The sequence below is a fragment of the Erinaceus europaeus genome, chromosome 9 (genome assembly GCF_950295315.1).
Source record: "Erinaceus europaeus chromosome 9, mEriEur2.1, whole genome shotgun sequence".
NCBI lineage: Eukaryota > Metazoa > Chordata > Mammalia > Eulipotyphla > Erinaceidae > Erinaceus > Erinaceus europaeus.
In genome coordinates this window covers 100,562,316-100,575,038 of record NC_080170.1, presented here as the reverse complement: position 1 = coordinate 100,575,038, position 12,723 = coordinate 100,562,316, and positions in this window count along the sequence as shown.

The window sequence follows — 12,723 nt, the reverse complement described above, 5'->3', positions numbered from 1 at the left end:
AGTTGGCCTAATACACACACACACACACACACACACACACACACACACACACACACACACACACACACACATCAGGGCACTCATTTTCATAGGAAATTCATATCCTGCTAAGGCTTGAACAGCTTTTGTAAGTGTTTTGAGTTTGCTCGGTTCCCAGAAAGAGGTGGGGATGGCCTTTCTTGGGCAGGAGGTTGGGAAGCATCTGCCAGACTCCATTTTCCTAGAAGACTCTCTCAAAACCTTTCCAGACAGATGGATTTCAGAAAGCAATTAATATTCATGATATATTTAGTTATGGGCTTTCTGAAGCTGATTTTCAGCACATAATTTCATTTACATCTTGCCAAATAGCGTTTCTTAGGAAAAATGCATCTAGTCAGAACAGATGGTCCAGTACTAGTAGTTATTTTGGCCATATGAAGATTCTTCAGATCTTGATTGTAAGCCAGGGAAGCAGAATAATTTTCTGTGATTGTCCAAGATCTCTTTACAGATTCTTGTCTTACTCCCTGTAATCATCACTCCCAAATCCCTATGTTCTGCCAATTTCTCCATTAGCTAAGGTTTTATTTAACCTTTCCAGTTCTGCATTCATGCCATATATTATTTTTGTTCTGCTTGTCTTTTATAAAGTGCTTTTCTTTTTCAGATGTTTATTTTATTATATCTGTAGAAGAGAGACTCAGGAAGAACAGGAGATCTAGAGAGATAGATAGAAGCATACCAGATTACTATTTAGCTCTGTGTTATGGTGGTACTGGGGATTAAACCTGAGATTTTGGTGTCACAGTCATGAAAGTACTTTTTTAAAAAAATTTATCCATTTATTGGATATATAGAGAGGTGAATATAGAGGGAAGGGGGAGGTAGAGAGGGAGAAAGAGACACTTGCAGCACTGTTTTACTACTCATGAAGCTTACATCCTTTGGTGGGGGTCATGGGACTTGAACCTGGGTCCTTGCACACTACAGTATGTTCTAAACCAGGTATGCTACTTTCCAGTCCGAGGCATGAAAGTCTTTTCCATTATGCTATTTCTCCAGCCCAGTGATTTTTTTCTTTCTATCCCACCCCTATTAATTAAAGTTTTTATTAGTGATTTAATATTGATTTACAAAATTATAAGGTAACCGGGGTATAAGTCCACACTTTTCCAACCGCCATAGTTCTGTGTCCCCATTGACTCTACTGGAAACTGTATTAGTTCTCCCAAGATCACAGATATGGGTTAATTAATATTTCTGTAACTAGATATCTATATTTATATATTTGCCTATTTTTTTTCTATGGTCCTGCCTTATCAACATTTCTAAGTCATAAGTATCACTTCTGAGTATTCTTCCTCCACCTCTCCCCCCTTTTCTCTCTTTGGGTCCTAATGGAATTGGAGTTCACAGCCTTCTGGTCATCTTCTCCTAACATTTAGCCCTCTGGGAGTATGGACCAAAATTCTTTATGGGGAGCAAAAGGTGGAAGGTTTGGCTTTTGTAATTGCTTCTTCACTGGACATGGACATTGGCAGGTCAAACCAGACCCGCAGCCTGATTGTATCTTTCTCTAGTTGGGTAGGGCTCTGGGGAGGTGAGGTTTTGGTAGATGTTGGTGAGGTCATCTATCCAGGGAGTTCAGTATGGAGTCACAGCAGCATCCACAGCATGGTGGCTGTGGTTTCGTGAGATTCTGAGGAGATCCTCCTTGTATTTTGTTGAGTTTTCAGGTGAGTTTTTTCATAGTTTTTCTAGTTTATCAGGAGTGTGATCTGAAATGGCTCCTACTCCTTAGCCATGTCTCCCCTTACTTATTTTTTTATGTTTCACCTCTTTTTTTTTAATGTTTTTAATTTTAAAAAAATCTTTGTTTATTGGATGGAGACAGTCAGAAATCAAGAGGGAAGGGGGTGATAGAGAGGGAGAGAGACAGAGAGACACCTGCAGCACTGCTTCACCACTTGCAAAGCTTTTCCTCTGCAAGTGGGGACCAGGGGCTTGAACCTGGGTCCTTGCACATTGTAATATGTGCACTCAACCAGGAGTGCCACCACTTGGCCCCTTATTTAATTTTTAAAAACATGTTGTGTTTATTTTTTTCCCAAATAATTTTTTATTTATGGATATGCATTATTTATTATCTCATAGTTTTCTGGTTGGTGCTGGCATCAAATCCAGGGCCTCACATACATGACATGTATTTAAATTCTATTATAACTTATTATTTATTTATTTATTTATTTATTTAAATAATGGGCTGGCCAAATAGCTCACTTGGATAGTGTGCTGCTTTGCTATATGCCTGACCCAGGTTTAAGACTGGTCCCCACTGCAGGAGACTTCTGTGCTGTGGTCTCTTTTTACTTTCTCTCTCTCTGTCTCTGTCTTAAGAAAACATCACATAAATATTATTTTTTTAAGATTTTATTTATTCATGAGAAATGATAGGAGAGAGAAAGAACCAGACATCACTCTGGTACATGTGTTGCTGGGAATTGAACTCGGGACCTCGTGCTTGAGAGTTCAAAACCTTATCCACTGCACCACCTCCTGGACCACCATAAGTATTCTTTAAGGATGCTCTTACTTGCAGCATTTTTAAAAAATAGGATCCTGAAGAACTCATTAATTCAGTCTCAACATCAATGGACATTTCCTGATTTTGGGTCTTGTCTTTCTTTGTTCCTTTTCACCACACTATTTCTTCTCCCCATTGTGAACCCCTTCAGTAGTTTCTTGGCTGAGTATCTTCTCTTCTCAGTAGTCTCTCTTGATTTGGGTCTTTTTATCCTGAGTCTTAGGCTCATTAAATATTGATTGTAGTTGGACAGGCAAGTCAGTGGATAGATCACAGGACTTGCATTCATGAGGCCCCTGGTTTGATCCTAGATATTGCTCATGCTGATGCAGAGCACTGATATTTCTTTCATAAAAATAAGTAAGTAAGTAAGTAAATAAATAAATAAGAATGCTGGGAGTTGTAGGACACAGAAATCACCTGTTTCAAGACTGGTTTTTAAGTTAGGGAAAGATACTGAAGCCCAGACAAGTAATATGATTGGACTAAATAGGCTAGAGGCAGAAGTGAGTCCCATCCCCAGACAAGTAATATGATTGGACTAAATAGGCTAGAGGCAGAAGTGAGTCCCATCTTCTGACTCCTGGATCAATACTCTTTCACACTGATATCCCACTTTTTGGCTTCCCCAGGGTAGAATTCACAAATTGCTAACTCAGAGGCCATGGAAAATTCATGAACACTTTTTATTTTGAATGAAATATATGTATACATTTTTTTAATATTGGAAAATTTCAGAGATCTGAAGACAGTGTAGTGGCCAAGGTTATGCCTCTTATTAGAGTTGAGGGCCCCAGGTAAAATTCTTGTAGACTTCTTACTAAATGGTCATCATAGAAGAGTTTATAGACCAAATTACTCTTTATTTATAAAATGGGGTTCACCATACTCCTCACTCCATTGAATTACTAGGAAAATTAATCATAACATATGTGAAGAGCTTAGATTAATGCTGTTATTTGGCAAATACAAGTGAATGTTCATCATCTTTTTTTTCTTCGTCATCTATCTTTTATCATCATGGCTATGTTATTATATTTATCACTCAGAACTAGGAGACGTTGCCCATTTATATTAACTTCTTAGTACCTGTGGGTAGTACCCACACTCATCTGTCGCGAATACACTTCATTTTTCTTTTTTGCCACTAAGGTTATCTCTGAAGCTTTGTACCTACATGATGGATTTACTGCTCCTGGCAGCTTAAACAAAAAATAAATTATAAAGGCAGAGAGAAATGAGATGGTGTGGAAGAGAAAAAAAGAGACACCATAAGCACAGCTCCACTGCTTATGAGGCTCTCCTGCATAGGTGGGAAGTAGCGGTGTGAACCTGAGTCCTGAGCGTGGTGATGTGTACGCTCTCCTAGGTGCACTATCACCCTGCCCCCTACCCTGTAAATAAACCTTTTGTCCTTTAAGCAGCAATCTCCTTACTCTGAGTTCTGTACTGAGACCTTTTAAAAATAATGTATATTTAAAAAAAATTTTTTTTGGCCACCAGGGTTATCACTGGGGTTCAGTGATAGCACTATGAATCCACATCTCCTGGCAACCATTTTTTCCCATTTATTTCTACTTTATTTTTAATTTGACTGGACAGAGAGAAATTGAGAGGGGAGGAGAGATAGAGAGGGAGAGAGAAAGAGAGACGCCTGCAGACCTACTTCACTGCTTATGAAGCGTCCTCCCTGCAGTTGGGGGATGGGGGTTTGAACCCATATCCTGGATCATGGTGATACATATGCTTAAATGAGTAAACCACCACCTGACCCCTCCAGGATAGTAAAATTTTGTAAATTATTATCTGAAAAGAAAACCTGTCTGAATTTTTTGTCTTTGTTAGAACATTGCTCAGTCCTGGCTTAGGGTACTGCTAGAGATTAAACCTGAGCCTTCAGAAACTGTGGCATGAAAGTCACCTCTTTTGTCTGAATTTTAAAAGCATAGAACAATATAGTATTAGTAAACAAGAAATACAATTATGTTAGACTAATGCTGAGGTCAGGAGATGCTGAACTGTGCTAGAGACAGTAGAACTGTGTTTTTGAAACCAGTTATAGACCAATCAGTGGAAAGGTGAATCAGTTCAGAAAACGGTGACTTGAATTTAGGAGACAGAATAAGGGGGACAAAATAGATGTATTCTGTTATTTTCTATGTAATAAGGACAATCTCCCTTTCCCCGTAAAATCCTTGTCAATTGCATCTTCATATATGGAGTAGGATATTAAAATGCCTTTTTCTGTGAGTTCTCACCAAAAACTTAGAAAATAACTACACTGGAGAATCTTATGTTTTTAATCATTACATTGGAATAATTGTTTTAAGAAATGTTTATTAATTTATTAACGCGTGTGCGTGGAGAGAGAGAGAGCGAGAGAGAGAGAGATTGCATGCCAAAGTATCACTGTAGCAATGTTATACTAGGGACCAAGATAGGCATAATTCTTAATTGACCTACTCAGTAGTCAATATAGTACTAATGTTTATTAATTTATTCACATAAGAAAGAGAGAAAGAGAGAGAGACAGAGAGAGAGATTGCATGCCAAAGCATCAATGTAGCATAGCACATGTCATGCTAGGGACCAAGATAGGCACAATTCTTAATTGACCTACTCAGTGGTCAATATACACTAATTGCCATACATTCTCTTTTGAGAAACTCATATTGCTTCTTTGCTCAACTAACCTCTTTGTTAAAAGTTAGGTGACATTTCATTACTAGGGGATTGCATATAGATTTGTCATCCAAAGTATTTGATGATTTGATCTAATCACAACATATTCTGAATAATAATAACCAACTACTATAAGAAACACTTTTTTTTTCTTGGCTGTTTACATACACAAGGAAAGTTCAAGATTGTGCATGGTTTGTATTGTTTATATAGTAACAAGGATTTAGCTGTTAATGATTCTTTATTCTGTCATTGGGTGCAATTTCCTCATCCCATTTTAATCAGTGCTCAACCAGGCCCAGGTACTGGCTACTTGGCAGCAAACACCTTAAACATTATGTGCTGAACATCTGGGATGTCCCTCATTTTTCCTTGATACTCTAAGGTTGTCCTGCAAGTATACTATCACTTCATTTCACATTTATAAACAGAAAGAGCATCTGAAGAACTGTTTAAAGTAGAGCATGAAACCACTTTAATCTTTTACTCTCCAATTTAGATACATCAGGTAAAAGCTAACTCGGAAATGCATACTTTAGTTACATCTATAAATTATTTACAGATATAAACATACTATCTATTGATACACATGGAGATTTTCATATATAAAATGTACCTATTATATTTCTTAGATAATACACGAAGAGAAGTAAAAATAAAAACCTTATTTAAAATAATTTTAAATGGTGGTAATAATTATCTTGTCACTATTTTTGTTTGTAATTTTTATAGTTTTTTTAACTAATGTGATATTATAAAGTTCTAGTTCAAAGTATAATTCATTTAAAAAATACATGATTTTAGTGTCATAATATTACAAGTGATAAAGATATGTGATGTCAAGATATAGATAGAGATGAAGTATGTCATTAACTAGTACTGCATTGTGTGATGTTCACATTTTAGCAGCACACATAAAGTTTTGTTGAAATTCAGTTTATATTATTTGTCCTTATATGAATCAGTTTCTAAAAACTCATCAAAGCAGATTTAAAACTTAGTGACATACTTCAGTTGGATGATTTCTATCTTGTTAAATAATTCTGTTCCCATCTTTCAAATGTGTAGATGGGGAAGTTGTTATTATCACTTTTAGCAGCAGAAGTCTATAAGAAGGTAGACATTTCTTAATGTTCAGTTTTTAGGTTGAAAGTCAACCTTTTCCTCATTAGTACTGAAATATCACTTTTAACTTGAAGAAACACACTTTCTAACAATACTAAAATATATTGTTTACTTTACATGAGATAGATAGGTAGACAGGGAGAAAGAGAAACCAAGTGCCACTCTTGCACCAGGAATTGAACTGGGAGCTGTCGACTTACAAGTCCTGTGCTCTACCAGTGAAGACGTTTCCCATGTCTAAAGAAGTAGATTTTGATTTACTTGTTTAGTCTAAAATTTCTTTGCAAGATTTCTTTCTACTATTGCCATTGGACTTCAGCATATTTATATCACTTGTATTTTTGTAAAAGAAAAAAAAATCAGCATCTCCTCAGTAAATTTGATACTGCTCATATACAATACTTATTTTGTGGAATAACTAGAGGCATTTTATGGAGCACAAACAAATTTCATGTCACTCTCCCTCTCAAAGAGGGCTCTCGCTTGAGTAAAATAAATTGTAGTTGCTGGGGCTCAGTATTGCACTATGACTCCACTGCTATCAGAGGTCTTTTCTTTTTCTTTCTTTTCTTTGACAGAGGGTGAGAGGCAGAAATGGAGAACCAGGAAGAGGGAGGCAGAGAGAGAAAGATGCCTGCTGTGCTGTTTTTGAAGCCTCCCCACACCCCTCTCTGTAGTTGGAGATAGGGGGTTTAACCTGGGTCTTCTTGCATGGTAATGTATGCACTCTACCCGGTGTACTACCATTGGCCCTTCTTTTTTAAATTATTTAAAAAAATTTTTCTATTTATTTATTTATTTTTATTTATTGGGTAGAGACAGAAATCAAGAGGGTAGAGGAAGGTAGAAAGAGAGAGAGAGAGAAACCTGCAGCACTGCTCCACCACTCACAAAGCTTTTTCACAAAGCAGGTGGGGGTGGGGGCTTAAACCCAGGTCCTTGCACTTTATAACAAGTGTGCTCAAACAGGTGCTCCACCACCAAAAAGCCCCTCTTTTTAAAAAATTTTTCTTTTAAGGAGACTTTTTTTTTTTTTTAAGTTGAGATGATCTGCCAAGTCTAAAGATTTATAAGATGTAAGAAAACAAATTATAACCACACATGACAGATGAAGGTATTTTCTGAGTCCTTGTGTAAATTGTCAAGTGCTAGGTAAATGTAAGGTGTTACTTTTTTTACTAAGAATATAAATGTCACGGGGTATTTTCATTGTATACTTCTGGCAGTTGTGCTTTAAGGGAGATAGTGATGACGGTTTCATGCAGAAGAGCTGGAAACATGTGAAACCTGTCATCTCTGTAGCTAGTATGTCAGCATTACACAAGTTCTGTGGTGTCAGGTTTTGAGATTTACTTGCCTCTTGTGCTAGGTGAGAACCTGTAGAAAACTTTGCCTTGTTTTCATGTTTCAGTGCTGTCTGGAAATTATGGACAATCTAAAGCCTCTCCCTAGTTGGGTAGTCAGGCCAGGACTTTACATCCCTCCACTCAGCATGACTTTAAGAACGCCACATCCTTCCCCTCTTTTTTAATGCTATACAGGGAAGAATTCTCTAGGCTATTGCCATAAAAATGTCACCAAAGCTCTCACGGTTTCTTCTTGCTTTGTGTAGGGAGACAACATTAGATCCTGGGACAGCAATTCCAAGCTTAGGGAGGCAAATGCATGGAGTTTCTCAGGATTAGAAACTCAGTTGTTTGTGCTTCTTAAAGTGCAGAATCCTGACTTTAGGTCCTCACACAGAACTGTGCGCATACAGTGAATTGCTCAGTAAAGTTCTGAGAATCCCTCATATATTGAGAAAATCCTGAATTATAATGCATGTTATTTCTCTGCTGAACTCTTTTCTTAATTATTACATCTATGGATTAGAACCAGAATTATCAGAAGTTCTCTGTTCTCTCTGTGTCCTCAGCCTCAGGGATGTTTGACTATATCAGGGTAAACACAGATGAATGGGCCAAAAGGCCATATAGGCTAACAGAGGCTTTATGTGATACCCCTGAGCTAAACCTATATCCTTGGCGTAAGGTCAGAGGTTACTGAGTAAACACAAAGAATCCAATATAATCTCTAGAACTGCATATAATCGGTTTGATATAGAGGTCTTCACACTAGGAGAGAGATCGTTCAATTATGCATGCCCTTAAGATGTTTATGTATACCTTTAAGATGTCTATGTATATCCATAAGATGTTTTTACTTGACAAAGTTGTATGCACATATGCCCAATAAATAGAGGAAGGGAGCAGGCAGTGCGAGACATTCAGCGGAGCCTCTCTATGAGATGTATGTGTGTCTACTACCCCATATCTCTTTTCTCTCACTACTAACGGTGTAAGGTTTATCTCTCAACTCTGAGACACAAATAAAACTCAGCTCTCTGGCATTCAGAGAGATCCACCCCCACACCATTTTTGTATAAATAAGTGTTGTTTTTTTTTAAAAGGCAGATTTAGCTATTCAGGAGGTGTGCTTTAATGGGTGGCAAGCCAACTTTTATCATATGTCCATGGTATCAGCTCCCTGGGATGATTCTGAAGATGCTGTTAATCATCATGTCCTCCTTCTGGATGACTGGACTTCTATTTCTAGAATTCCTCGTGGCATAGGCTTCTTTCATAGGGCACACAAAATAGAACTTGGACTGAGTTTTGTGTATTGCACCAAAGTATAGGACTCTGGTGATGGTGTGTGTGTGTGTGTGGGGGTCACACCTTGGTGCATGATGGTGGAGGAGGGTTGAGAGTGTTTTGCAGAAAATTGAGAATTTTTACAAATGTCTCAAAAACTTTACTTACTGTTAACCATTAATCCCCAATTAAAATAGTTTCCTCCCTTCATTTCTTTCTTTTTTCTCTTTCACAAACTGCAAATGTTCCTAGGAGAGCAAAATAGCCTTGTCAGATTCTTATATCTCACTGAGTAATTTTTATCTTTCCTGTGGACAGAATTTGTCTAGGGATATTGAAAAGAACAAAAGTGGGAATAATGGATGAGATAAAACCACATAGAGAATGATAATTACACAAAAATCTAATTTTGCAAACTTCACAATAAGATTCAGGTTTCCCCTCTTATCTGAAAGTGGACAGATCATATAAGATTTGATTTGGCAGGTTATTTGGGCAGTCTAGAAACACTCAAAACTTTTCTCTATACTGGTATTTCTATATTCCACTCTCCACACACACACACACACACACACACACACACACACACACACACACACACACACACCTTCACCTCTTAAAGGTAATGGCATTCCCATACCTTTCATATAATCTCTCAAATAATGTTGAATAGGAACTTTCTACTTTCTTTCTTTTTTTAATTTATTTATTCCCTTTTGTTGCCCTTGTTGTTTTATTGTTGTAGTTATTATTGTTGTTGTTGTTGTTGGATAGGACAGAGAGAAATGGAGAGAGGAGGGGAAGACAGAGAGGAGGAGAGAAAGATAGACACCTGCAGACCTGCTTCACCGCCTGTGAAGCGACTCCCCTGCAGGTGGGGAGCCGGGGTTCGAACTGGGATCCTTATGCCGGTCCTTGTGCTTTGCACCACCTGTGCTTAACCCGCTGCACTACAGCCCGACTCCCAACTTTCTACTTTCTTATGGTGAGAGAAAACCAATGTGTAAGATGATTGTGTTACCTTTTATTTATTTCTTTTACATTCATTTTACTGTACTTGATTGTTAGTATATACTAGGCACTAACTGACATACACACAGTCACTTGTTCATTTTTTAATTACTCTTTTTTGTATTTGTTAATTGGCTAGAGATAGTGAGAAATTGAGAGGGAAGGGGGATATAGAGAGGAAGAGAGAAAGAGATACCTGCAGCAGTGCTTCACTGCTTGTGAAGTTTCCCTCTTGCAAATGGGGACTGGAGGCTTGAACCTGGGTCCTTGTGCCTTGTAACATGTACTACACTAGCTATACCACCACCCAATCCCCAGTTACTTGTTTTTTAGTTAAATAAAATTATTATGATATATAAAAATAGGATGAGATAGGGAGGGAGAGAGAAAGAGAGGGAGAGAGAGAAAGATCTGCAGCCTGTTTCATCACTCATGAAACGTTCCCCCTGCAAGTTGGACCAGTGACCTGGGCCTCAAATTCACATCTTGGAGCATAGTACCTTGTGCATTTTACCATTTGTGCTACTACCTGCCCCTTTATTTTTAATATTGGTCAGATAGATTAAAAGACTGCAGGCAGATTTAAAAAAAAATATTTTATTTATTTTACTTTTGAAAGAGATGCAGAGAGAAAGAGAGAGAGAGAGAGAGAGAGGAGAAAGACAGAGAGAAACACCAGAGCACTGCTCAGCTCTGGCTTATAGTGGTGTGGGGGATTGAACCTGGGACTTTGGAGCCTCAGGCATGAGAGTCTGTTTGCATAACTGTTAGCTGTCTCCCCTACCCTGCAGGCAAATTTCTTAATTTCACATCCCAATTCTACACAATTGGCTGACTATCACAGTGATGTGGGCAAATGTGAAACACGTGAGCCTCAGATGATACAGTAAATTAACAGCATTCAGGCGGGCAAAGCAAGATAGATATGCTGGTACCAGGTAATTGCAGATTGAAGGTTAATGAAAGTAATTTCCACTTGCAAAGATTTTTCTATTTCATTCTCTAAAAATGGAATTAACATTCATTAGCTCTGAAGAGAGAAGGTGCAGGCCTACTAAAGGCATCAATCCTAGTTAAAAGTTTCCATTGGCTCAATATGCATGGCAGATTTAATAGTATCATCAAGCTTAATCTGACCTCTAGTGGTACCTCGTATAATGAGCTTAGTTGCAATCCACTTAGAAGCTTAGCTATGGGAATCCTGCCATAATGTATCTCATAATTTTAAGAAAGTTTACAGCAGATGTGTTTAGTAAGCTTTTCATCTGATACCCACTCTATAGGTGAGGAGACAGACTTGGAACAGTTTGGAGATCTGACCAGCATTGAATATCTAATTGATGAGTCTCTAATGATGGTATCCAGGTTCTTAGATTTTTCAGCTGTTCTGATAGTGCCACCAGGAAGGAAATTGCAAATATAAAATTGTTAATGGAGCTGGACAGTGGAATACCAGCTAGAGTGCACATGTTGCAATGCTCAAGAACTTGGGTTCAAGCATCTGGTCTCCATCTTTAGGGGAGAAGCTTCATGAGTAGTGAAGCAGAGCTGCAGGTATATCTCTGAGTGTATATACCAGGAACCAAGGAATGCTAGCAACCTGTAAAAGTAGAAAGCAAAAAAAAAAAAAAAACAGATTCTTTCTGAAATCCTCTAAAAGTTACCAGTCCCATTGCACAGCTATCTTTTTTAGTTTCTACTGGGTTTATCACTGGGGCACCGTGTCTGCAGAATGACTCCACCATTTCCAGTGGTAATTTAATGAAAATAGGGAGGGGGGATGGAGAAAGGGAAGGAGAGAGAGAGAGAGAGAAGAAGAAGAAGAAGAAGAAGAAGAAGAAGAAGAAGAAGAAGAAGAAGAAGAAGAAGAAGAAGAAGAAGAAAGAGGAGGAGGAGAGAAAGAGATAGATGGATAGATAGATGGGTAGATAGATGGATAGATGGATAGATAGATGGGTGGATAGATGGATGGATGGATGGATAGATGATAGATAGATAGATAGATAGATAGATAGATAGATAGATAGATGGATAAAGACCTGCAGAACCACTTGTGAAGCTTTCTCCCTTTCAGGTAAGGACCACGGGGCTTGAGACAGAGACCTGGCACATGGCAACATGTGTGTTCTACCAGATGTACCACCACCTGACACCCTGTCATTGGCTCTTAATGTTCCTTTTGGAGTTGAGAGAGACAGAGGGAAAGACACACAGTGCTAGCACCATATTTCTCCCTGGTGCAATAGCACTTCCATGTGGTCCTGGAACTGGATCATTGGCAGCAAGCATGGCAAGGCACACCCCTACCACGTGACCTATATTTTTTATTTGGGATTTGATATTCATTTACAGAAGTATAAGATAAGAGCGTGTAATTCCATAACGTTCCCACCACCTGAATGCTGTGTCCTCATCCTCTCCATTGGAAACTGCAGTAGTTCACCCATGGCTGTGTGACTTGTTTGGCTTGCCCCCAGTTTTGTGATCTTGATCTGGTCATCTTGACTTCTTTTATTGAATTAGTTGTGATGATCCAAATGGGAGTGGGGAGGAGAAAAATGTATTGGGCAAGTTTCCACAGTGGAAACTCCATAATATTCCCCTTTTCCTTTAGTTTCATCAGTGGGCAACATTTCTTACGGAAGATGATGCAATGTAATAGAGGAGATTTATGCTCAGAATCGTGATATCTGATGAGTGAAGCAG